Raw genomic sequence first — 27,954 nt, forward strand, 5'->3', positions numbered from 1 at the left:
AATTATAAGTATATGCCAGGTGGCATGTATTTTTATTCTGGCTTTACCAATCTGTTTTCACGCTATAGGTCACTCTTCAAAAAATATCATCATGTATTTTCACACTAATTTCATGTTGTATTCTCATTCCAATAAGTGCAGATCAGCCTTGTAAAAGTTTAACTTCGATTCATGAGCTCATTTAGAGGAGGCTCATATCTTCCACCGGGGCAACAGGAGCCAAGCAAAACAACTGTCTTTCCAATGTACACAAGCCTAAAGAACTTACCTTTCATATTAATAACAACAAGAAATAAACTTGCATTTTATTCTGCTATTAAATTTAATGATAAGCTCTAGAGCTAATTAATTTAATAGACTACAAAATGCCAATTTTCTTTATTTACCTTTTTTTGTCTTGATAAACATTAGTGTGCTTGAATGGATACCTCTATTTTCCTTGGAGTTTTAAAACTTCCTTTCATGTGTGTGAAAAATGGCTAAATATGTCAGGGTTTATCAAACAAGCCTTGCTTTTTTGGCTGGTCCTTTTCGCCTTATCTAACAAACACATTACCCTCTCCATCAAAATATGGCAGAGCAAACACTGCAGTGAGCCTGCACACATAACCAGAGCTACCTTTAAACAGTCTCAAGACTCTTTAAACTCAGCCAGAAAGCTGATTAGGTCCCAGATCTTTGGGCATTATCTTATTTTTGATAGTTGTGCTATGAAAAGGCAATAAAGAAAAATCTGCCTAATAGAAAGGCAAGTTAAAGTGTCTGCTTACTTTGGGGCTGTACTTAAAAGGAAGGGGGAAGAAAAGAACTGTGTAAACTAGTTTAACTACTTGCTAAATCTCAAAAGGAGCAATGTTTTCAAAAAGAATTTCTATGTGAGTTAAAGGAAAACCATGATATTTCCTTAAATCTCAGCAATTCACATTCAGGAAATAACAGGTCACAGTGGTTTACCTACCTTTCTGGGGATAGTCTAAATCTTTGTTCAGTACCTTTTAGACAACTTTGAAACTCTTATTGCCCAGAATAAGAGAAAGTCAAAGATTCATTCGAGGTCTATAGAGCAATTGTGGAAAGTCGTAATTGGAAGGGTTTGTATATTTCTAGCAAGTTACTTTTACTCTCATCTAAAAGAGTAAATTAAGGAAAAAGTGAGACAATGTCTAACCCTGAAACTGAGTAAACATCTAAAAGCCATTTTTTCATATCCAATAGAGCAGCAACCAATGACATTTAAGAGGAAATATCTTATCAGCTATGTAAGTCCATGCCTGGTTTACAGGATCTTAACCTCACAAAGTCCAATTTCTCAAGACTTCACCTGTTTTTGGTGTATATGCAGAGTGGAAACAAACTCTAATGACACTGAGCACACTGAAAAGAGAAATAAGTAGGATAGGGAACACTGACAAGAGAAGGGGGTGTGGTTCAAAGTTCAAGGTTAATGGTAACACATGTCAGAAAATACAAGCTCATCTCTGGGTTTGTTTGCATCAGTTAGTAGGAGGCATCAGTTAGTAGGAGGAGGGACATAAAATGAATGAAATTATGTCATTTGCAGGAAAATGGATGGAACTGGAAAACATCATATTAAGCAAAATAAGTCAGACTCAGAAACTCGCGGGTTAGATGTTTTCTCTCAACATATAGAAACTAAAGAGAAAAGGAGGGTATAGGAAAGGGGATCTCATGAAAACAGAGGGGAAACCAATAGGGCAAGGAAGAAGATTGAGGGAGGGAGAAAGGAAGGGCAAAAGGAAGTACTGGGGAATTAGGCTGATTAAATTATGATATGTACATATGCAAATATGCCAAAATGAAACCCACTAGTCTGTGTAATTATTATGCAACAATAAATTTTTTAAGAAATGAAAACTATTCTGTGATCTAACTGTAAGAAAAACAAGTCTATGTTGGATGATCCCAAGAAAATGAGAGGGTACTGTTAGCCACCTTTCAAACACCATTTTCACTTCAGCTCAGATCTCAAGTCACTGTTGAAAGTGTTAGGAGACCAGCTCAAAAACAATAGTCAAGGTAACAGTGTTATCATTTTAATTGAAACTGATTTTATCTTAATTCCTAAACTCAACATATGGATAGGGGAAAAAATCAAATCCCAAGTAGTTTTATTATTTCAATCAATTCATTTCACATCAAGATTGTAAATTTTTAGTAAACATTATAACATATCATTAGGATATAACCCTATTAAAATTAAAGTTAAACTTAAGTAACCTGATAAAATATAGTGTGTGGCTCATATAAAATGCATATCCCAAAAGGATGCTTTTAACAAATGATCTGGGCTGGGGAGATAGCTCAGTTGGTAGAGTGCTTGCCTTGCAAGCACAAGGCCCTGGGTTCAATCCCCAGCACTGCAAAAAACAAAAAAAAAAAAAAGAAAGAAAAGAAATGATGTATGCCTGCATGCTTGCACATACAGTAGCAAGTGACACAGCTGTTTGAATTGAGGAGGGAGTGTCTTGGTAGAGTTAGCCTGTGATTTGGTGTACAAACATTCTGGTAGCATTCCTGTCACTTCCTGGAGCTGCATTTTAGTTCTGTGTTTACATATAAGGCTGCTTAGTGTAGCTGGGACTTGAGGACAAAAGAAGGACAGTGATCCAGTGATTGATTACTTTGCCCCTTGAGAAACTTCAGCACAGTGCAAATTTTCAAGTTTTGGAGTCCAGTTACAACAATGTAGGTGACCATAACAAAAACACTGTTTTTCAATAGTGATATTAATAAGACATTAGTGCAAATTATGCCTATAAATAATAGCTGGTGAATGACTGAAAATTATTGAGTGCCAGGCTCTGCTTTAGAAGTTTCACATCAGTTAGCCCACATAATCCTTACAGTAACCTCTGATGGATGTACTATTATTATTTCACTAGATGAAGAAACTCGGGGACAGAGAAATTAAGCAGGTTGCCCAGGGCTGCACAGCTAGGAAGTAGCCACACTTCAAAGAAGTTAATTTGTATGTGCACATATGTATGAGCATGCTTTAAATATTTTCAAAGTATCCTCTTGAAAATAAATAGGACCCCATTCCATTTATTTGACTGCCTAGGAAACACATGAAATTATTTCTTTCTTTATTACAGACAATGTACCTAGTATTCTATTAAAGAAACCTGGTAGTGGATGGTTTTAGATTTATTCCCAATTCAAAGCAATGATTTCTAAAACATTTTAGAAAATGACTACAAATGGATTCACATGGTTTCTCAGAACTTCTTTAGCTTGTGTGGTTAAAATGTGCAGAATTTGTTTCCCATGAACAAATTGTTCTATCTTTCACCTTGTTTGGTCTGTCTTTATGCCCCTGGCTGCCATGAGGTCATGGGTAAATATGTCCTTTGCCAGCCTGCCCTTTCTCTTTTTCTCTGGACACTGTGTCTGTACTTACTTCCTTTAATAGCTGGTTTTTCAGCAAAAAGATGCATCTCCTGGAGTTTTGAAATATTCTTCTTTTTCTCATTGAACATCATCTAAAGATAAATAGCAACATCTAGGGATAAAAAGAGTTGCTGAACATGATATTATCAGCAAAGAAGGAATGCCATTGGGATCTCCCATACCTGCCCCAAATATAAGACAATAAAAGAAAGACTTCAGTACTTTTGCAAATAAGGGACATTTAATAAGAACTATACTAAGTGGAATGAGGAAAGTGTATCACACTTGACTGATATCTTTATCATCATTTAAAGGTACATAATCAAATCAAAAGTAACACTTTGGGGAATAATACACAGAATGAGAAAGAAAATTTTAATGTTCAATGTTGCCATTATCTGCCATCACTAGGTATATTAAAAAAAAAAAAAGTGACTTTTCCCCCAATATTAACCCAAGAATTGAAGGAGGAAAACTGTTTTAGACAAATTGACTCAGGTGGGCAATTACGCACTAAACCTTTTTTAATGCTATGAAGTCTCACCCTTGACTGCAGCATTTTATACCCATGCAAGTAACCAATTTGGTATGATCTCCTTATCTGACTTAAAACAACAGAATAAAACTTTGATGGGCAAAGAGATTTATACTGGTGCTAAGATGGCCTTTTCAGGTTTCAGGGATCTCTAAAAGCAAAAGCAAAAACACCAAGCACAATAAACAGCATTTCTTTCCAAGGAAATCAGCATATGTTTAGAATTTGCTTTTGTACACATGTCATACACACACACACACACACACACACACACATACACACAATTACCAGCCAGAATAAGAGTAATCCAAGAAAATGCACAGAAAAATGTGTCCCGCTTTTATCATGACAAAACAATCATTGAATAAATGCACATTAGTTAGTATATACATACACATGCACACACACACCCATGCACACACATACATATGTTCTATTGGTGTTAGGAAAAAAATTGTCAAAAAAACCTCCTTCTGAGCTGGAGCTATAGCCCAGTGGTAGACTCATTGCCTCTCATGCCTGAAGCTCCATGTATGATCCTAGCACCATCAAAAAAAAAAAAAAAAAAGGAAAGACGGAAGGAAGAGAGAGGTGGGGTGGGGAGAAAAGAGAAACTTTTTTAAGAAATATAATATAAAATAATTATTGACTGGCAAGGTACTAGGTAATGCTATTTTCAGGTCACAACTTTTACAATCACTGAAGTGTGCCCAGACCGTTGAGATTATTTACTTGAAAATACATAAATATTGTGAATGTTTACTCTGCACACTAAACAGTTTGTCACCTGTAAAAATAAAAATCATTCTTCACCCTTGAAGGTAAGTAGTGGAAATAAAAATTCAGTTTGCTACCTAAAGACTTTTTGAACTAAGTCCACAAAACACACTCAGAAGAATATCACAAAAGAGTAGCATTTTGTCTGCCTTTCTACTGCTTCCACACCTCAAGCCTGTTACTGAGAGTGGAAGATAGAAGCCCACATTTTTTGACATTGTCGTCAACATTTCTCCACCTCCATGCCACCCCCCAACTAAGAAAATGTTGATCCAGTCACAGATTAAAAATGAATCATCTAATCACTTTGCTGGAAATTAAGGTGAATAAAGTTTTACATGCCCTGTAATCATTAATTATAAAAACTGAACACTTTCCAGAGGCATTTAAACTATTTGGGGGTTGCAGGTAGAGAAACGTTTGTTGGCGCTAGTTGTTCATTGAAATCTCTTACAGGATTTTTTTTTTTTTTTTTTAACCTAGTCTGTGATGCAGAACCCGCTGTGCTAAATTATGAACCAAAGGCTTTGGGGTGGGAACAATCAATCAAAATACCTGGGGTAGTGTGTAATGTGCATGCTCTTGTCAGCATGAACAGGCTGCCCCTGAACACAGTCCCCCAGCAGGTTAAATAAATATGATACTATAGACAAACCGACAGGATCACAGGGCTGCATCAATCAGTTGTTGATAAAATACAATCTTCCTTTAATACACGCTGAGAAAGTTATTTAACACTTACAAAACCTATATCCATTTCTTGTCCTCCCCCCCCCCCCCCCTTAGTCTTCTAGGAAAGTGTAACTCTTTTAAAGGGCAAGGTGAAGAAGTTGCAACATCCTGGGGGGAAAGAAGTGGATTTAATGGCGCCAAAGAAACAGTGAGGCACAACTATTAAACTGGTGGGTGTACAAATGAAAGCCGTTAGGGGTGAAGGAACTGGCCAGACCATCGGAGAGAATGCAAATCACACCTAAACATTTCAACGGATCTGGAAAACGTGAATACCTTGTTGAAACAATTCCTGCCGCGAAACCCCTGGTGCATTTCAATTCCGTTTTTATTTCAGTTTATTTCGGCTCTGCTGTTTGCGTGCAGTGTAGCAAATGAGGGAACTACTGTACTCTGGATTAATTTGGAGGAAAAAAATAACTGGGCAGGAAATAATTTAAAGGGGAGCTCCCTGTGATTTAAGAGAAAAGTGACCCGGTGGAGTTAGTGGTTAAATGAAAATGGTAGATGACTTCACACCAGTGAAACTTGGGTAGAGACTTGCCCTGATGTTAGCGTCTGTGTGCCCTGTGACTTAAGGAAAGCTCTTCTCCATGATTAAAAACTCCACTCTTCCCACTTGCAAACAGGCAAAAAAAATGAAAGGGGTTGGTGCCAAGATCACCTTGAGTGCGGGCCCAGGCTGAGAACTTATTTAAGTCGATTTTGACTTTAACCTCCGTTCGCGACAGGCGTCTCCAACTCGCTCACCTTGCTCACCCAGGGCTCCCCGCCTCTGCCACACGCGGACCTGCGACACCCAGCGCCCTGACCAGGTGGGGAGCGGCCGAGCGCCAGGGAGGACCTGAGACGTCCAGAGTGGGAAAGCCCCCAAATGTTGACAGCCTATCTCTTAACAAGTGAAAATTAACGTCCCATCTAAAACTAAGTTCTCATAAGTGCCGTCAGTACAACATAAATACTGGGAGTGAGGAAAGGCGTCGCCTGCCACTCAAATACCGATCTTTCCCAGCCTGTTAAAATAACTCATCAGGGCAGCTCGAAGTGTTGACGGCCACGTTTGTCAGCGCGTCTTGCCTCCCAGGACCTTCCTTGGCGGCGACCTAGGCTCAGAACTCACCCAGTCTGGGCGCCCGGGCCCCAGGTAGCCCTGCTCCTCCCAGAGTCTACTGCACACCCTCCCCTCGGGGTCCCAGAAGATTCATTCCAGGGAAGAGGCTGAGTTGGCGGTCCCAGGGCCTAGGTTCCGAATGTCTACAGATCACTACAAATAAGCTGTCCCCGCGTCTCAAGCTTTCCCGGGAGGCCGGTGCCTGCGGGAGCAGTTTGCAACCCAGCACAGCACCGGGGCGGGGGGAAGGAAGGTGGTGGCAGATGGCGCCAAATCTCTGTCCAGACTGCCCGCAGCTCCCCTCCACATGCCCTACCCAACCCTACGCCCAATTCCGAGGCGGATCCTTTGGGCAGAAGGTGGGGAGGGATCGAGGTGAGGGTGGGAGGTTAGAATCTGACTTTCCTAATAACGCTTTCAAGCCCAGAAATTCGCCTAGGGTTGATTGACACACGCGTTTAGGGTTCTTCCCTCCTCCACCCCGGTACGACCCACCCCTCTCCTACTGTAGCGGGGGTCCAGGCTGCGGAGACTTGGGGGAGGCACTTGGAACCCTTGGAACCTTTATGGAGACTTTGCCCTTTCAAGAGCTCTTTACCTGAAACTGACACCCGCAAGCACTCTCCGGGGGCCTGTTGGGCAGATGGAGTGGCAGGGCCAGGCGGGGCCTGTTGGCGAGACACGGGGACATTTGTCATGGGTGACCCGGCGCCTCGGCTTCAGAGCCCACGCCGGTGCGGGGAGGCCCGTGCTAATGTAATAAAGCAAGAGCGACAAGAGGAAAGGCCTCTCTCGCCCCGGGGCCGCCACATGCTCACTCCGTTTTACTGTCAGGGCTGGTCGAGGCTGTGGCTTCATTTCATATTCCATTAATATTTACAGCAGCTATTGAATTTCCCATTACAAAGTTCACCATACACACTGCTAATATGAAATTTTAATAGTATTGTGCACATTATGAAAAGTCCCACCATTAAAATGGGAGGAGGGAGGATCCTAGGGAGAAGTTGCCCTGGGAAGTTACTTGCCACTGAACATTTGAAAGGCCCCTAAGTCGAAAAATGTATTCATTTGCAACTATTATCATAAAGATGTGGAACGGTGGGCATTTTATCAATATCGAAATCAAAACAGAGGGAAGAAATGGAGTGGTTAAAAGGAGGCTTTCTAAATGAGTTTTTCAAGTTGTGTATGCGATGCCTTCCCCTCACAGAAATGTTTCTATTCCTCTACTTTGCTGATGTGAGGAATAAGGATCCAGAAGGGGAAAAAAAAAAAAAAAAAAAAAAAAAAAAATCCAGGTTATATTGGGTTCTGGCTGCCAACAGTTATGGGTGGAGGCTTCTGGAGCTACAAGAGGGCAGGCAGGTTTGTGGCAAAGGAGAAAGCCCCTTCTTTCTGGCCAGTGGTTCCCTCCAACCAGCTCTCCACTCACTTCCAGCATCATACCCCAAAAGTTCCCTAAGCTGAAAACGTAAAGGCAAGGGAATGAACTTGATCAAGAACTATGAAAATCACCTATTTTCTCTCTCCTCTCCTCTCTCTCTCTCTCTCTCTCTCTCTCCTCTCTCTCTCTCTCTCTCTCTCTCGTTCAAATTTTCAGAATTGGCACATTATGGGTCAAGAGGTTTGCCTAGGGGAAAGGTTATCCTGGGGAATGTGGTTCCTATTTTGTGTGATGTACAACCCAGTAGAGAAGTACAAATGCTAACCTGGAGTGAAAAGGGAAAGGAGAGAGAGAGAAAGAATTTGGCCAGGACATTTGGAAGTACTCCTGCCCAAAGCCCGGCCCCAAAAGTGCTCCAGAAGGTGACAAGCTCAGTAGCATGGGGTAGGGTCATTCTGAGAGATTGGATCTGGTTTCTCTCATCAAATCTCTCAAGGCTACTTTGTGGAGCCCAGGGGTTAGGTGTATGGCACGTCCAGCTCCAGTTCCAAGCTCACCTTCCAACATTAATGCACAGCCTAGGGCCTGTAGGCAAAATGTAACTTCATTTCATATTGAAATGCACACCCATCTTCTTGTCTTGTCTGAGGCTGATCAGAGACCCTTCCACAGCAGGTGCCCAAGTGCCACTAGTTCAACCAAGTGTGTTTGGCCTTCCCATTTTAACTATGAGACATTCAGTTTCATGGGAGAACCAGTGTTCCCAGGCTTCTCTGTTTTTGCACTTAACCTTGTCCTACAGTGGGTAGAGAAGATACTTTATTTCGTTTGGGGAACAGGATATACTGTGATTTGTGTAGTCTGTACCAAGCTTCCTCACCCCTTCCCACCCGCCCTCACACCATCCCCTCCTCACACTCTTCAGGGTGTAAATTAATGACCATACTTTGAGCACCACTGCGGTATCTTAATAAGCTTCTACTTCCGCAATGAGAGGGCAATTTCTGAATCTTTAGGTTACTTTTCAGCTAAAGGAAAATGACAGTGCCAGAAGGTAAAGATGGGTGACATTTCCACAGGAAGATCTGGTGTTGATTTTTTCCCCTGAGTTTTAAAAATTATTACTATTATTACTACCCCCCCCCCATTTTCTTTGTGTGGTATTTTTTTTTTTTCGTTAAAGCTCCTAAATGTGTCATGCTTTGTCACATCCTCTGTGTGTGTTTTTAGAGAACATTTGAATAAAAGGCTCGATGCCAGGTATTGGTGACACAGGGGGTGGAATTTTCAGCCGTTCCACAAAGAGTTGGCCGCCTCTATTTGCATAAGGTCAGAGTAGTGCTTCTGATAGAACTTTACCAGCATCTCTGTCTCTTAGCAACACTCTTGCACTCTTGGTCTCTGCATTAAATTGACTGGTCCCTTCCTTTTCTTCCTTTCATTGGGAGGCTTACAATAAAATGTCACCCTTCCAACCTGTGCCTGTCACCCAGTAGGTCATCTGTATCTCCCCCTCCTCCCTCCCCTTCCTCTCTCCACCTCCTCCCCTTTCTCTCCAGCTCCAATTAGACGATGAGATTATTCACTTGGTGGATTCCCAAAACTGTTTCATTTTATGGTGTTAATTAATATTAATACCATTTCTCCCTTTGTTATTAATAAAAAGCCCTCGTAAACAGAGGCAAGATAAGGAGCAAATTGCCAGCACCTGCCAAACAATGGGCCTGGAGAGGGGAAATAAGGCGAGTGGAGATAGAGGGGGCAGGGTTTAGGTCAGTCTCTCCACCCATTTAGTTGCTGTGGGGTTGAGCACAGCATGGAAGCCCTCGAAGTGCTTAGAATATGCCAGGCAGCCCTCTTGGCTCTGGGATGGGAACTGGTGACAGGATCCAGATGCTGATAGGTAGTGTTAATGGAGGGTCACGTTTGGACAATAGTATCCATCACTTGCCTCCTGGCTCTTCTGTCAGATGGAGTCATTTCTGACTACTCCATCACTCAGATTAAGGATAGATTCAATTATTACCTTCACCTTGGCAACAGGATATACAAATCTGCACCCAAGGGACTAAACAATAATAATAGTTCTTACTATTATTTTATTGTGCCTTTCTTTCTTGTTCATTTTAAAAGAAGAAACCCCTAAGCTTTCAATGCATTCCTTCCTATTTTATTCTATCAACAGCTGCCCAGTTACTCAACCCCATCAAACCCACTGGATAATGGCTGCTTAATTAGCACCAAAAAACTTTTGTCTAAATGTCTGAATGATTATTGCTGATTTTCATAATCTCATCAGTTGTGCAAATTAAATCATCTTTGGATATTCTCTAAAGTTTTGCAAAAGTCTAACTTAAGAAGTGTCTGTGAACTTGCTTTCAGAGTATACATAGAATGTTTCTGCCCTTTTGAGAAGTGTTTGCAACTGAGCAAAAGCAGGAGTTGTATCAAAAAGGAAAGGGGGTAGGAGAAGAATCCTTTATATGATTCTTGTTAATAGAGTTAAGAAATAATTTAAGTCATAATAAAGAAATTTAAAGTCTAACCAGTTCTGCCTGAAAGAAGTGGGAATAAGGGGTAGTGATGAATGTGCTTTTAATCTGTTTCTTCTTTCTTCTTGGACAGAGAAACTGACTCCCTTCTTGAAGGAGTGGTTTGTTAAACATATTACTCAGTCCCTAGAGTGTCACAGACTGTAAGGTAAAGCACCCTGATTTTCCCTGATATTTTTCACGAACTCCTAACTCTGTGTTCTCCTCTTTTCTTCCTAGCTTACACACCCTGTAATTCTTGCAATGTATTGTCAGATGAATTTGCAGGTAATGGGGTCTGAGAAAAGCAACCAGGGTTAAAAGTCAACTAGCTCCTCTTTAATAATTCACGTGTCATATTTCTTCCACTATGTCAAGTTTGCTAAAGAAGATGGACAGGGGCTGACAGGCAGCCACTTGAGTTTATTATTCCAAGCTTCAGAGTGGAGGAAAACCGTAAAAAGGGATGCCCCCTACTCTTCTCTCAAAGGGGCTACAGCAGCCCATACCTTCCTCAGAATGCCTAGTTCCCCCTGTCTTACATTGTCTTCTAGCCCATCTCCAAGCTGTCTAGAAAATTTGCAGATTGGGGAGCAAAAAAGAAAAATTTCTAGGGACTTTGCCTATTTTCATTTGCCCCTCCTTACAAATTTGTCTACTTTCCCCTCTACTCATTATCTTTCTTCTTATACACTTCCAAGTGGCGATTCTGTTCATTTTTTTGTCACAATACAGAACACTTCAGCCAGAGCAATTTCACTCAGAGGAGATTGTTCTTATTTTAACTTTCTTGTAGATGACCTTTCTTCTTTGTGCAACTGTTTTTCAATGGCACAGCTGTTGACAGTTTCGCATATCTTCAACATAAATCTGGTCTTTCTTTTTTGGAAGGGTGTGGGGGAATGTTTGAGATGTGTGATTTTATTTTAATTTTTTTCAATAATTTGCTGTTTCTGGAAAGAGATAGAGACACTGTGTAGACAGGATAAAACCTTTTAAAAAATCAAGGAAATTTTAAGCATATTTGAGTTTGATTCTCGAGTATAAATTGATATATTGCCAGATTCCAAAGAGGTAGAGAAAAGAAAAAGAAAAATAGAGTTTTACCTGTTAAGACTTTGTGCAAATGCAGAAATGAGTATTATTCTTTAACTGGTTAACATTTTTCTATTGCTTGTGTCACCACTCAGATTTTTAAGGCTCCCAGTTTACATGGACCAAGCCCAGGGAGTAATTTCGTTTACAAATTCATTCTCCAACTCTTTCCAAGAGCAAATTGTTAAAGGATGGTTTTCTGTCGTGAAGGTTAATTTTTCCATGTGCTACTTACTTAATGAAAAATAATCTATAGTTTAGCAAACTTTTTTCTTAATTAGTGGCAAGTGGAGAGTTGTTTGAAGAACATCTACTTTGCATTTTTTAAATTCTGGAATAGTTTAAGCAAAAAACACACACATACAAATAAGTTGATCTTTTAAGAAACTGTTTTTATCTTCAAGGTACAGTTCTCACTAGTAGCACATCACGACAGATAAAAAAAGCATCTCCCATCCCATTCATTTTGTAACTTCAATGCTATAGATTTCTTTTTTTCTCTTTTCTGGGGATCTTTTCCACTCACTTAGTTTTAAGGCTTTTTAATTTTAAGTTTTTGAAGCAGTTGCTCTGCATACAACGAGTACTCGGCATGTTTTTCAGACTAAGTTGTTGTAATACGAACTTTCTTCAACTTCCGTCACAAATTTGAGATGGAGGTCTGTTTATAGTTCTGACTTAAACTGTTGTGAGAAGATGTAACTGAGATTTCCAGAAAGGAGAACAAATGATTTTGGTTTATAAAGATCAGGCACACTGACAGGAGAAGAACAAATACTTGAGAAAAATTATAATTAAAAATTAGGTCAGGTTGAGAAAACAAAGTAGTGGCAACAGTTGGTTAAGATGATGAGGGGAGGGCATATAGTGTGTCCAAGATTCTCACTTCAAGAAATAGCCTATTTGAAACCAGTGTTTTAAATGTTTTTAAGTTGTTGAATTTAACTCATTTTGACCAGCACATAGAGCTTGAGCAACTTTTTAAATACCTGTGTGAACTCAGCCCTCCCTCAGTGAATGAGAAACCAGTTATAGACAACAACACTGCTCACATGTTATTTGCATCGATTTTTTTAAGGGAACCGGGAGAAGAATCTGGAGTTTATTTTTCAGCATTTGCAAAGTGCTGGCAGAAAAGTTTACAGTGTCTGGCTTGGATTGAGCTAAAAACTTTCAAGAAAACGAAGTTTGTAGGGAGGCCTGCTTGGGCAGCTGTTTTCTCATGTTTGGTGTTATGGGAATGGTCAATAAACATATCCCACCTTTTACAATAAAAAGTTGCTCCACATTCTTTCCACTAGCATTTCTCCAGATGACTGCCCTCTCCAACTAAGCTGGCCAACCCAATCAAAGAAGTTCCACTTCTGGTTGGGATGCTGATTTTGTGTCCTGTACAGTATCCTCCACCCCACTCTGTTAAGGGCAGGACAAGGTTCTGCAGATCTGGGCATTCCGGTACCCAGAGCTGTTCTGCACTCGTGATAGGTGATGAAAAGCATTTGAAAAATGACCAGAGGAAAAGGAGGACATATTCCCCACCTAAAATCAGCTGGTCAGTGCCACAGCTAAGACTGTAGTGCTAACTTAGCAGACCATGCAAAAAGAACCTTACTAAAATATGTTTCCGGAGTAATTTCATTTTCTCCTGTCTTAAGTAGATGAGAGGGAACCCCAGAGGAAAAGAAGCAAAACTATTCGTCTATTGGAAGTCTGTATGGGGCAGGACGTTGAGCGCAGTACACTATGTACGCTGAAATTCTTACAGAGGACCTCAAAGAAACAGAGCCTGGGAGATACAAGTGTAGATTTCCTGCCGATTTATAACCTAGAACACAATGTAGCAAATTTGAGCAGACGCGTAGGCCAGAATTTTCTGGGATGATCAGTTGCAGTAGTGGCTTCTGAAGAGGCGGAGGGGTCCTCCAGAGTTAGCTGCAGGCCGCGCTTGGATGATGGGCACAGCTCCCCGCCCCGCGGCCCTCTCCCTCCGGCCGCGCGCGACGCCGCGCGGCTCCCACCCGGCCCTAGCCCGCAGATTGTATCTCGAGTCCTGCTAACACCTATCATTTGAAGCCATCTTCGGTCTGTCTTCCAAACATCTCGAGCATTTTTTATTCCACTCGCCGCTCCTTCTTATTGAGTTCTCCGTGTCTCTCTGCAACTTGTCATAACCTGTAATAAAATGCCCTTTCTGTCGGGAGTTAAAGTCCAGAGGGCAGCGGTTCTATTTTCAACTGACAGCGGAGAAAAGGAGCCACAGCGGCCTCTCTTTTGTCTGCCTCGGGTTTAACTCCTGCGGGGCCGACTGGGGAGATCGTGTCCTGCGCGGGTCACCTCAATCCGCACGCTCCGAAGTCGCAGGTGCCGGGAGCCCACCACCCCAAAATCACCCGCAGCGGAGCCGCAATCGCTGCTCCCAGGGCCCCGCCGAGATCGCTGCCAGGGGAGCTGAGGCTGTAGGAGAAAGTTCTGGGTCTCTGAAGCTGCAAACACACGTGCTGCTAAAGCGCGGTCCTCAAAATGAGAGAAGCCCTTTCCAAATTTACTTTTGGCGGCGAGTGTGCGGGCGGGGTGGGGTGGAGGCTGAGCAGGGGAAGGTCTTGACCAAGAACAGAACCGGGTGGGGAAAAGGGTCACTTCGGTCAACACCCGGGAGCATTTTGCAGGGTTAGTTATTAAACTGTTTCAAACTGTTTCCTTAATTAGTCAAACCCATCCTGTAATTCTTTCCATAAGCCTGGAATCACACCAGGAAGATTTATTTGCTATTTTCTGTCCAACACATTTACTACTGATGCTAATGATGCTCTCATCTCACCTAGGTGGGGAGGGAGAAACTGTTGGGTTAGGTATCCCCAGAAAGGAGCCATGAGTTGGGGTGTCCCGCAAGTCTTCTGGACCAGGTGTCCTCCTAAGCTTGACCTCTGGCTTCACATCCCCCTCCCCCGTTAATATTATGTATTTAGAAGAAGGACCCCCCCCCACACACACCTCCACTTTCTTCTTACCTGATCACCCCCACTCAGACAAGTCACTTTAGAATGCCCTAAGTTTGTAGGTGGGTGACAGCGAATCTCCCATTTTTTCACGTGTTTTTCACGTGTTGTGACAGAAAGGAAAAGTCATGGTTGTGATGTCACCTGATGGAGAAGAAGAATTAGGAAGACAGGTTAGGGAGGGCAGGAGCAGGGAAAGGAGAAACACTGCCCTTGCCTTCCAGCATCCTTTTATGTCCTGCGAGGTTTGTTTTAGAAAGGAGGTGGGGCAGCCCTTTGTGGAGTAGCTGTCAAGATGTCTGCTCCCTGACCCCTAAGTCTCCAAATCTAAACCCAGAACTCTTCTTCCTGGTTCCCAAAATGCAAAAGGGGGCTATGAGATTGTTCTCATCTGGATATGGAAACAGAAGCAGCCTTTCCTTACTCCCTGACCTGCCTCTCTGCCTTCTCAGGAGTGGACCCAGGAGATGCATATTGTCCTTGGACAGAGTTCCTGATTCCTTCCTCCTGAGCCTTCACCCATTCACCCACCATTGCTCGGTTCTCTCAATTCACACACTCTGCTAATTTCTTTCTGCGCTGAGAAGCTAGTGAAAACTTAATACTTTCAAAACCTAAGCCATGTTCTATTCTCTAAAGGAAACCTGAAGAAATTGCCCAGATGAACTCTGCAGATGATTTCCTTCTGCGTGGTGGGAAAACACTGTCATAAACTGTGATAAGAAAGGGAAAGTAGAAAGAGGCAATTTGAGAATAGGGCTTATTTGATATTCTTCTGCACAGAAGGATGCTGTGTTCAGGTATTTTTTAAAGGCATTTGTGTCTTCTGCATAAAAAAAAAAACTCTAGTGGGATGCTGTTGGGAAATATTTAATATCTAGGAAAACTTATGGAACAGAGACTTTTTTATCCCCCAAAGGGGGGGAAAAAAAACAAGGAGGAAATTAGAAGATATATAGACAAATAAACTTGCATTGTTCATTGCTGCCCTATTTCTCTTTTTACTTTATTTTTCAAGGTTGATCAGTGGGTCTGAAGCAAGGTTGTTGATGTGAAAAAAAGGTGTTTGCCATCAGTTCTTTGGGTACTGCTGACTTTATGAAGGTGATTATTTCTGTTCCCTTTAATCTCTGAAAAAGGCCAGAGTCTTTTTCCCCTGTGAGTCCTACTTTCGTAGAAACCATGTTCATTTAAAAAACTGGTCAGAAATAGTCAGGACATATTTGAGGATACTGATGATGATAGTCTCATTCTCCCCAGTTGGCTCACAGATTCTATTCAAAATGAAGCTATTTGGAGACATGTAAAAGCCAGTAAATTTCCTGGTGCACAAAAGAAAATGGTGCATTATGCCCACTGCCTATTTCCACTCAAAAGTGAATAATGCCCCAGTTACCACCAGGCCTGACTTGATTTATCTTGGTTAATAGGATTAACATGTCAGCCTCTCTCAAGAATTTCCAAATGCATATCCGGAGTGTCACTGACTCTCTGGTGTCTTTTTTCCTCTCTGATGGGCATAATGACGCACCTACAAGCAGAGGGCCTTTGTCCAGTGGGAGCAGGCAGATTATCTGTCTCCAGTGAAATAAGGCGTGTTGCAGCCACCTTTGCCAAGATTCAAAGCCAGAACCCAGTCACTATAAAATAATCGTGTCACTACCTCACCAGTACACTGTCCATGTTTCATTTATATTTTGACTGTAATTGAATGGTTGAAAAGCAAAAATGTAGACAAATTCCAGCTGTATTGAGATCTGTTTCTTCCTCCACTACCTCGGCCCATCATTAGATACTTTCCCTCTCTGTGCAGGAGGTCAGAGTGTATAAATATAAATTGCATTTTGCATTACTTCTAGATGAGTGAAGCTGTCAAAGCAATAATATGAGCTTTCAGTTCCACATTCTACCACTTCTTTCCCATTTTTTGGCCAGGAGGTCATGTGCAAATTGAACATGACAACCCAGAAGACATGTCCAACAGACTCGTATTGTTACTCAGCTCAGCTGCCTGGCTCATAACAACATTAAACCCACATTAGTCCCCAGCCTCCGCCAGGCAGGAGCTCCTAAACACAGACCCAGGCTTCTCAGAAAGTTCACTTCAATGATAGCATTTCATCTGGAAGTAGTAGGCAGCACTGACCTAGAATATTTTTCACCCAAGATTCATGAGGATATCATATCATAAAGACCAGGGCAGTATGTGAAAAGACAAAAAACAAGGAACAAGACAAGGTGTCAAAGAGTCTTCTAAAACACATACATGCTAGGTAGGGTGTACTTACTTCTGTGTGAAATTGTGCACATTTTCCAGAATCTAACAGTGATATGGTTGGAAATAATTTTCATTGTTATTCCAACAATGAAGATGTCATTCAGGAAGACACCTGAAAATATGGGTTGACCTTCTTCTCTTACTAGCATGTTCTTCATAGCATTGTTTTGGAATTCCAATTACATAACAAAAACAAAGTTTATTATCACCATAATTGAATTGTGACCTTCATCAAACTACATTGTGGTGAAAAGATCAGAAACTTTCATCAATTTTAAGGAAGCCGAATGACTTGGAGGAGTGGTAATTGTCCGTGTGACCATTCATGTCTTGCCCAGATTGCAGTTAACAGAGACCTGTTGTTTGCTGACAGGGTGTTTGATGGTTTCTAGGAATTGAGAGGCTGTTTTCATTCCTGTTCCAAATGGACAGGTGTCTACATCAGAATTGGCAACCTGGTTGGCAGACTCAGAGTAGCCAACCAGCAAATTGTTTATGGAGAGTAAACTTGCCTCCCTCCCCTGATGACTGTGCACAAGTGTGAGGGCTGGCAGTGGGGAGGGAGGAGGAATGAAGATGCTGGAGGCACAGAGATTGAAACAGGTCCATGAAGCATAAAGGGGCTGGAGCCCTTTGGTTCCAAATGGCGCCATATGCAACTCTGCCTCTCCTGGAGCTCATCTTGTGTTTAACTACCTTGTGTTCTAAGTGCACAAATAAAAGTCCATGAAAGTTACTTAATCTTTGTTAAGATGTCCATACCAATCTTAACAAATAAAATGAATTGAGTCAAAAGCTTTTACATTTTGTTAAATTAGCAATATTTCCATACATCTTTACTTTCTCAAAAAATGTGTCCTAATTTTCATCCCCTTGAGTGATCTGAATGAGCTTAAATAGTGGATGTGAAGAAATGGCAACTGCAGGAATCACACCTAGGAATACCTAATTCAAAGTAGGAAGTACACCTCTTGTCCTCAGTGGCTAATGTCACATTTTAACACATAACACCTAAAAGTAACCATCAGATATATAAAAGTTTTGATGTCTCCTTTCACTTTTATATATAATCTTTGCAATTCAATTATTCATGCTGATTTTTACTTCCTGGATGTCATTATGAATGAATGTATATACATATGCTTAAGAAAAAAATAACTGTTTTAAAAGGATCTGATGTCCTTTTATTGTCTAACCTTTGCTTTTCATAAGGATTAAAGATGTTTTAAGTTTTGAAAAAATGATAATAATGACAATGAGATTTAAGCAGTCACTGCTATGAACATTGGAACAGCTTACACTTAATTTTAGACAAATTTATTTGGATGTCTGTAGTTGTTAAGAATTTTTAGGTGATGTGCATGTTTGAACATATCACAATGAATTCCACCTTTATGTTTAGCTATAATGCCCCAATTTAAATAAATAAATACATTTTTTAAAATAGTCAAAAAGGGTAAAGAATGTTTAGTCTTCCAAAGTTTTAAATTTTCAAGCTTCCAGTCACAGGAAATTTTTTCTTTTCTTTGTCTTTCTTGTCTCATCTTAATAAAATAATTTGTGCACACCTGACACTTTTTAGTTTACTTTTACTCCACTCCATTGCTCCATTACAAGAAATTGTAACAATGAAGATCAGAGGCTTTAGAGCCAAACTAACTGTTACACCTCTGCATGATGCATTTAGACCTTGGAGAGATAATTTAACTCTAGGCCTCAGTTTCTTCATCTGTGGGATGGAATATTAATAGACCTTACTTTAAAGACTTGTTTAAGGATTCTTGAAATAGTGTAGTCTCCATGTTCCAGGAACTGGGTACCTTCTCAATCAGAGTTAAGAACCATTAATGCTGTTGCTGTTGATGATGACAATGATGATGATGGTGTATCTTCTGTGTTACTGTCTTCATCTTCATCTGTTAAACAGAAAAACAATACCCAATGGGTTGTAGAAAATGTTGAAGTTAGGAAAAGTGTATAAAGCATTTGGCATAGTAGCTGAACCAGGAAAGCCTTCAGTAAATGGGAAGTGGTTTTGTGGAAAGGAGTGTGGTATTCACTTTGGGAAGGAAATTTATTCTTCAAAGTGTCCAATGTGGTAGTTCTTCATGTTTGGATCTAGAGGTCTGGTTGATAGAGGATGGCATGATTGAAGCCAAAGTTGAAAATGATGCCCAGTTAGCTTCCTTAGAACTGAGATCACAACTCATTCCTCACCTGATCATGAATTCACACCACTGCGTGTTGGTGAGAAATCTTAAGAAAAGCGAGTGGGGGTGAGTAGATCAAATTCACCACTACCCTTGAAGAAAATATATGAAATAGAATTCAATATTTGCATTACACTGGTTAAAAGATGTGCCATGGAATCCTAAGAAGATACTTGGAAGTATACTGTATCAGAATTAGGGAGTTGGAGTATATTGTTTATTCCTGACATTATTAATTTTCTTCTAGAAATGGGATCAAAACTTTCTGGAGCCTACATTTAAGGGTATACCATGGCACAATTTAAAGATTCATCCTGAAGGATTCCTGAAACCAGGAGTCTCCCACCTGCAGAGAGATCTATACAGCTATGAAAGCTTACTCTGCCTGGGAAGGGACCAACAGTCAAGTTTCCCTGGGAACTTTATATTGAGCCAATAAGTCAATTTTACTGAGGTCTTTAGGGGTTATCCACATATTCTAAATACAATTTTAAGTTGAGAATTGAGTGGTAAATTGCCTTGTGTATCAGAATTCATAGTTATAATCTTCTATAGTTTAGATAAGTGTACTTCAAAGGCCTATATGCTAAAGACTTGCTTACTAATCTGTGGTGCTCTAAGAATGTGGTGGAACCTTTAAAAGTGGAACCTAATGGAAGGAAATAATGTCACTGGGACACATCCTTGAAGACTGTATTACGATCTCAGTCCCCTTCCTGCCCCCTCCTTCCTGGCTATCATGAGGTGTATCGGACTCCTCCACGACACTCTCACCATGATATGCTGCCTCTTCACAGCCCCTAAGTAACAGGGCAAAGTGACCATGAACTGAAATCTCTGAAACCATGAGCCAAAATAAATCTTTCCTCTTTTTAAGTTGATTTTCTTGGGTATTCATTTTAGCAGCAGAAAGCTAACTAATATATAAACTCCATCTTGGGAAAGAAAAAAGACCTTGGGTAACAAACTAAGATTCTTGCCCTGGCTGATTCTTTGATTCTGTATTTTAAAAATCAAACATTTGGGCTGGGGATATAGCTCAGTTGGTAGAGTGCCTGCCTCGCATGCACAAGGCCCTGGGTTCAATCCCCAGCACCAAAAAAAAAAAAAAAAAAAAAAAAAAATCATTAACTGATTAAATAGGAAAACAAGTTGATTAGATAGCTCCCTATTACTTCAAATTTAGTGCATGTGTGTTTCAACTGAATCAACACTGCCCAGTAATATTTAAAATCTCTAATGTCTTCCATTCTGCTAGAAAGCCAAAAGGAATTGAGTTTGCTCCATTCTTTCTAAACCTAACTATCTCATTCTGTAAGAGTAAATTGAATTATGTGAAAATTAAAATGTAGGCAAAGAGAAGAAACTCCTCTACCCAGTCACCATTGAAGAGCCACACAGCCAAGTGCTTGGCATTTGCCTGTCATCTGCTTTTCTGACCATAGGGAGCAACCCAAATGACAGGCACACAGATGGACGCCTTGTATGATTAATGGTGTCTACCAGCCCTGGTGGTGAGGATGCAGGAAGTGGTGACAGATATGGGCTAGACACTTTTTGGCTTAGTGTTCCTTCCAAGGTTTGAAGTGGAAAAGAATCAGAGAAAAATCCAGTCCCATTCTTTGCTAGAAAATCTGAACTTATCCTTTTTTCTTTTTTGAGACTTCCTTGCCAAGACCAAGCCTTTAACAGGAAGCCATACAAGCCTCCTAAGTGGCCCATCAAAATTACATTTGCTCTCTCTCCCTCCCTCCTCCTCTTCCTTTCTTTCTTTGTTCTTTCCTCTCTCCCTTTCTTTGTAATTTTATGGGTCCTTATCTTCTTTATTCCTCTTCTCCCAACACTGTCTTTCCTTGATGACCTCAGAATACAAACTGGACCACCAGAACGAGCACTCTGCAGAGTCTCTGAGCACAGCAAATTAAAGTACATGATGCTGAGAAGGGCAGAGCAGGCAGCAGGGAGACCTGTAAGAAACCCAACTCTTTGAGTATGTCTGGCCTCTTCCTAACCAAGGGAGTCATTCTCGAGCATGGTGCTCTTAGTGTGTCAAGGACATGGGAGAACAAGATTTCATCATTAAAAATGGGTCAAACATGAGATCATAGCCTCAGAATCATATCCAAAGTTGACCTTTCTTTCTTTTTTGACTTCTTGTTTTGTTTTGGTGCTGGGAATGGAACCCAATGTCTCACAACAACTGAACAAGTGTTCCACTATTGAGCTACAACCCCACACTGATGGCTTCTAAATTTTTAATCAATTTTGCTATGTAATATAGATATTCAAATGTGTTTTTAAGTTAATTTGTTTCTAATAGGTAGTAGAAACATGTAAAACAGAAAGAAGTAAAAAGCATTTTTCTCAGACTAACTCCTAGGAGCCCTTCCCACCTAAGTTCACCCTTTTTAGAAAATTTGTTAGGGCTGGGGATACAGCTTAGTGGTAGAACATATATTTAGCATGTGTAAAGTATAAGAGTTCAATCCTCAGTACAGTAATAAATAATTTTAAAATTAATTAATATTCTCTGAGCAGTTTCAGGTTGATAGAAGTTGATAGAAAATTTGAGTGGAAATTACAAGGTTCCTATCTAGTCCCTCAATAGTTTTTCCTACTATGAACATTTTACACTACCTATGATATACTTGTTACAATATTGATACATTATTATTAATGAAAGTGTATAGTTCACATTAACATTTTGACGATGGTATAATGATATATATCCACCACTACACATAGAGAATACTTTTACCTTGCTAAAAATTCTCTGTGCTCTCCCATTTATTTATTCTTGTCTCCTTCAAAACAATGGAAAATATTGTCTTTTTGCCATCCCTATAGTTTTGCCTTTTTGAAAATGTCATCACTGGAATACAGTAAGTAGTATTTTTAGAGTAACTTCTTTCACTTAGCAGTATGTGTTTAAAACTCTTTTTATTTGTGAATAATACTGTATTGTCTCAACATCCTACAATTTGTTTATCAATTCACCCACTGAAGAATGTCTTGATTACTTCCAAATTTGGGAAGTTCAGAATAAAATTACTAAAAACATTCACATACAGGTTTTTTGTGGACATAAGTTTTCACCTCATTCAACCAAAGAGCATAATTGCTGGATCATACAGCTAGAGTATGTTTAGTTTTATTTTTGAAACTGCCAAACTGTCTTCCTACCCCCTTTTTTGTGGTTTTAATGAATGTATTAGCACAATAGGTACTTAACAAAGTTGGAGACCCAAGCCTGCCAATGGCTCCTGGTGAACAACAAGACAATAGCAACATCCATTTGGAATACCACGAAGTCACTTAAGAGGTTTAGACCTGATCAGGCTGCACGGGTTCTTTCCTAGCCTTGCAGTTGACTTGCTTTGTGACCTCTGGCAAATTACTCAACCTCTCTATGCTTCAGTTTCCTTAACTACAATTAAGTTTGGTAATATCCAGACATGAGAGTTCCAAGAATTAACTGATGTATCCCACACACATCTTGACAGAACTCTTGGTACAAGTAAGTCCTCAACAAATGTTAGCCATTTTTTATATCTTATTGCACAAACTAGCATCTTTTTCCACAAATAGCCAATACATTCTTTAAGAATGAATTGGTATTACAGTGCATTCAGAAGCACCAAAGACAATAATAATTTTATACACTGTGAAATCCGTTGAGAAAAAAAATGCCTATCAGCTAAGATAAGAGTAAAGGAGAACTAGGAAAGAAACCTTAAAAAATAGAATTGCTTCCTTCTCTGAGGTCTTGGTCCATGAAATAAAGTTCCTCCCTCTACTTTCAGCCCTGGCCCTGGGTTCTTATTAATGCCTTGCTGGCTCAGAATCTTCTGGAGTAAGTCCTGAATTATGAAATACCCTCTCTCTGGTGGCCTGCCAAAGCCTGCTCCGCAAGCACCCAGGCTAACTGGCATTCTCACATGTGAGTAGACTCCTCACCCGAGGCCTGACTAATGCTTATGTTTTGTCCTTTTCTCAGACAACTCCACAGGCAGGTGGGAGGAGGGTCATGTTGAGCAATCCATGTAGTAATATTTTTTAAATTTCCTTGGGCAGTTCTTACATGATGACATAATGATATGTGCTAACAATGAAAAAGAAATGCACTGTAGCTAAACCTTCTTTGTTTTGGGTTTATTTTGGAAATGAATAAACAACAACAAAATTCTCTCCTGTGAATTCTTAATTAATGATCTATGGCTCCTCACAACAACAACATACCAGTGGGGATGGAAACACTTGAGTATTTCTAACAGCTGATTTGCCTTCGTGATATCGGATAACGAGTTTTCCTGTTTTAACTACATGAGCAGGGTTTAAGTGTCATGAGGTCAGAGCATATGGAATTTTTTTTAAACTAAGAGTAAACAATGAAACCCAATAAGTTATGCAGGGCAAATGGCTGCAAGGCAGGCACTCACTAATATGAGTTGTACCCACATTAATAAAGCATGACACTAAAGGCATATTTAGATATAAAATATTTCTGAATAATTGGAAATCTAAGATAGGCAGGTTGGGGATGTAGCTCAGTGGTAGAATGTTTGCCTAGCATTTGTAAGATCCTGGTTTGATGCCTAGCACCACAAAAATATTTAAAAATTTAAAAAATAGCTGGGTATTGTAGTGCATGTCTGTATTCCCAGCAATTTGGGAGATTGAGGCAGAAGGTTTGCAAGTTTGAGCAAACTAGTGAGACTCTATCTTAAATAAAAAATAAAAAGAACTTGGGATATAGTTCAGTCATAAAGTATCCCTGCGTTTGATCCCCAGCACCAAAATAATAATAATAATTTTAAAATATTGCTGCAGAGATTGGAATCCTGCCTGGGAATTACAGACAAGGTAGGTTTAAAATTTTGAACCAGAGGGAATGTGTTTCTGCTGGATTCGCCCAAATGGATAGCTAAAGCCAAGTTTTAGGCAGAGGGCAGGGGATCAGAGTGAGCAGTCTGTCTTATGTATCCCCTTCACAATATCCACAGTAGTTCCTGATACAGCTTAGTAGAGAGTTATGTGGGAAAATAATAGGAAGAACAAAGAAGACAAGGAAAGAATGGATCCGAGTATCTTCCACTCTAAATTTGCTTTGCATGCTATAGGGCCCAGGGAAGTCTCCCTGCTTTTTTATAACTTTTTGTGCTATACTGTCCAGCCTCGTGAATGTAATGATTAAAAGCACAGATCCAAAAATCAGATATTTAATTTGGAGTCCTGGCTCTATAACTCTGAGCAGTTCTTTCCTAAACTTCAGTTTCTTAAGTTTAAAATAGAAATAATGATAAAAACATATCTCCTTGACCTACTATAAAGTTTACATAAAATAATAGTGCTTAGCACAGTCCCTGATACACAGTGGCTTCTCAGTCTAGTTCTTTATTGCATTATTCTTGTCATCATTGCTATTCTGAGTGGACTACTCCCATAATGGAATATTTTTCTATCTGAAATGGGAAAGGGTTAATAGCAGGGTTCAGGCATAGACACTGGAGGTGGGTATTTCAGCATCCTTTGATGACACCAGCTGTGCTGGGTCAGCCATTTAATTCAGTTCTGAGGAACTTCTCTGCAGGAGACTCAGTGGTGAGTTCTGGGGAGTGTGTAAGAATAGAGGGGAGCACGATGTTACCCCTGCCTGACAAGCACCTTCCCTGCACAGGAAGATTTCACAAACTGTCCAGTTAGAATTGCTATCACATAAAGTGCCTTCAAATTAAATATCACCTCAAAATAAAAATTGGCCTTTTTAATCTGAATGAACACACATATTATTTGAACCTTTGACCTCTTCAATACATAGTAGTTTAATAAAAATAATTTCAGTTTAAAATTTTAAAAAATATTATCTGAAAGCTACTTTAAAATATGCCTAAGTGGAAGTGTTTTTGTCCTACATACACCTTGAAGAAGACTACTCCAAATATGTAAGCCTCAAGGATGAGACATGAGAGTTTGTCCCTCTCCATCCAAAATATTTGCGAACCACCACATAGACATGATTGACATGACTATTTAATAACTTGGCATACATCCGCTTCAATATTTTTCTTTCTTTCATTTCTTCCTTCCTTCCTTCCTACATTCATTCATTCATTCATTCATTCATTCATTCATTCCTTCCCTCCTTCCTTCCTTTCTTTCTTTTTTGTTAATAAAAAGGTGTTGAAGGTTTAGGGATATAACCCAGAGGTAGAATACTTACCTAACATATGTGAGGACCTGGAATTGATGCACAGCACCACAAAACAAATTAAAAAGCATTAAGGTAAAAAATTGGGGGATAGTCTGTGACTACAGTGACTTCCCCAACCAAGCTTCAGAATATATTCTTGCATTTACAAAAGAGAATCCATATCTTCAATGTCTCTATTATAGAGGCTCAGCAGAGAGGCCAAATTAAATTAGACAAATCTATAAATAGTTAAATGTTCTAAATCAGAAAGTTGAATGAATTCAACAAGACTTAGACAGATTTGAGAGATGGGTGTGGGCCCAAACTGCTTTCTTGGACAGTCAGGCACAGCTATGCCCAGTTCTGCAGAGTCCTTTTCCAGCAAATTTTCTTTTTTCCTTCTTGAAGTCAAATGTCCTGTGGTCTGCTTTCAGCCCTGGAAATATAGTGAAGGATGAGTGGGAGCATCAAAGCTTTTATTTCCAGGTACAATATGAGCCATACAATTATCTTTCTGCACCAATGGGATATGTACAGAAGGAATATAACCCCAACCTTTAATTTCCTCTCATTGTTAACAGTGACTGTTCCCCTGGGTGGGAAATCCAAAACTGCCTGATTTTTATGATTTTTATGGATTTAACTACAAAAGAAAACAGAAAGAAAAAAAGAAAGAAAGAAAGCTAGTTTAATTTGACAGCTAGTACTAAAGGAATTAAGTATCTGAAAAGGTATTTTCAGTGGTATCTCTAAGTTAATATTCAATGCTGAGAGAAGGACCCTTAAAGAGAAATCTCTGTGCACCTATGGTAAGACTTTTTGCCAATTTACAAACACACTAGCCTCCATGGCACCCAGCTAACCTTCCTGAAATGACTATGTCATGAATTCAGATCCCTGATTAGGAAAGAGGAGATAGGGATGCCCATATTTCATATATTCTTTTTTGTTGTTGTTTGTGTGTTTTGTTTTTTGGTTTTTTTTTTTTTTTTTTTTTTTTTTTTGCTGGTGGAAAATGATGAACAATTATCTGTTTTAAAGAAACTTATTTTAAATACACAAAGCATTCCTTTTTAAAAATTATTTACTATTTTTTTATTTTTTACAGACTGCATTTTGACTCATTGTACACAAGTGGGGTACATCATTTTGTTTCTATGGTTGTGCACGATGTAGATTCATACCATTCGTGTAATCAAAATGTACCTTGTACATGCTAGACAAGTACTGAACCACTGAGCTACACCCCCAGCCCACCCAAACTGCAAACTATTCCCATTGGTTTTATTTTTAAAGGAAAAAAATTGAATATTCCAAGTCATGGTGGCCTTGCAAGAGGGATTTCTACCTAGATCAATGCCTCCAGCACTAGTGGACTTCTTTCAGCTCCTCCTCTATGAGATCCTAATTTCCCTGGCCCACTTACAAACATCCTTTTTGTATGAGTTTCAATATCATCTGTCCCCCTCAACTAAGATGAGTGCTCCCTATCTGTGCTCCCAGGTTCCTCTAGGATGACTCCTGGTACAATTGCTTTTCATCTGCCTGACCCTGCAGTGTGAGTTTAAGACAAGATCTGCCTTTGTCATTGCATTTGGTGCCTTGTGTGAGACATACATATGGTAGGTGCTTAGTAATATTTGATGAAAATAGAAGAGAAGGCAGAGAGGAAAGGAGATAAGAAGGCAGAAGGCAGAAAGTGAAGAGAAAAGGAAGGGAAGGAAGAAGGTAGTGAGTAAGGGCAGAAAGAGAGATCACTGTGGAGCCACGGCCTGTTTGTCTCAACCCTGCTCATGGTCTCACCCTTGATCTTCTTCCTCCTTCCCCATTTTTCACAGAAACTTCAAAATTAAAATGAAATTAAAACCATCCCTACTTCAGTATATACTTTCAATTTCATCTGCCTTTCTTTAAATTTTGGTTTGTTGTTTGGTGTGTGCGTGTAGGTGTGTGTTGTGTGTGTGTGATTCTTCACCCTCACTCCACAAATTCAAATATATTTCAAACCCCAATTTACTCAACAAACATGAAATACCAGGTCTCTCTCATACATATCTCAATAAATAAATGGCAAAATGTTTTACTAAAGTACAATTTTTTATTTGTTTTGAAAATCTTACAAAAGTTTTTGTAAGTCATCAGATAAGTTAATCTAAACACTGACATTGTAAAACTAACAAAAAGAAGACACTAGAAATGAGATTATCTGGGTGTAAAACAAGAAGAGGCACATTTGGGGAAAATCTAAGGAAAATGTGATCTCTGGATGACTATTATTTTTATTTTTGTTTAATTAACAACTAATGCTTGATTTAATAAAATGAATATATATTCTGCTTACTTTTTAAAAAAGAGCTTTATTCCCCTCCCCACAGAATGTAGAAATCAGAGCAAAGACATGCCAAAGCTCCTTTAGGGCTTTTGTTATTAAATGAAAACTATCCTAAGTAGGGGTGGAGGGTGAGAGCATGACCACTAGGCATGTACAAAGTCCTGGGTTTGATCCCCAGCAGCAGCAGCAGCAACAACAACAACACACACACACACACACACACACACACACACACACACACATATGCATACATACACAAAAATAAAATCCTAAGGTATGTAATACTGTAAAAGGGTAATATTGTACCGTATATGAGGAAGAACTAGATTAAAAATCTTTCAAAGGAAATTTTTATCATATTAAATGAAT

General features: G+C 39.8%; 1 long non-coding RNA gene across 4 annotated transcripts in view; it reads right to left on the reverse strand.

Annotated features, from left to right (window-relative positions):
* Positions 1-11,982: 11,982 nt before the first annotated feature.
* Positions 11,983-27,954, reverse strand: part of LOC306654368 — a 51,103-nt gene continuing 35,131 nt past the window's right edge. Inside the window, exons 2-4 of one of the 4 annotated variants that reach the window (XR_013761947.1) lie at positions 25,284-25,689; positions 18,612-18,769; positions 11,983-17,557 (exon numbers count right to left, since the gene is read on the reverse strand). This is a non-coding gene — a long non-coding RNA (uncharacterized lncRNA). Of the gene's footprint in view, positions 18,770-25,283; positions 25,690-27,954 lie in introns of all 4 variants that reach the window. The other 3 variants (XR_013761948.1, XR_013761949.1, XR_013761950.1) reach the window with 3 other exon arrangements.

Source organism: Sciurus vulgaris, assembly GCF_902686455.1.
Source record: "Sciurus vulgaris genome assembly, chromosome: 2".
Classification (NCBI taxonomy): Eukaryota; Metazoa; Chordata; class Mammalia; order Rodentia; family Sciuridae; genus Sciurus; species Sciurus vulgaris.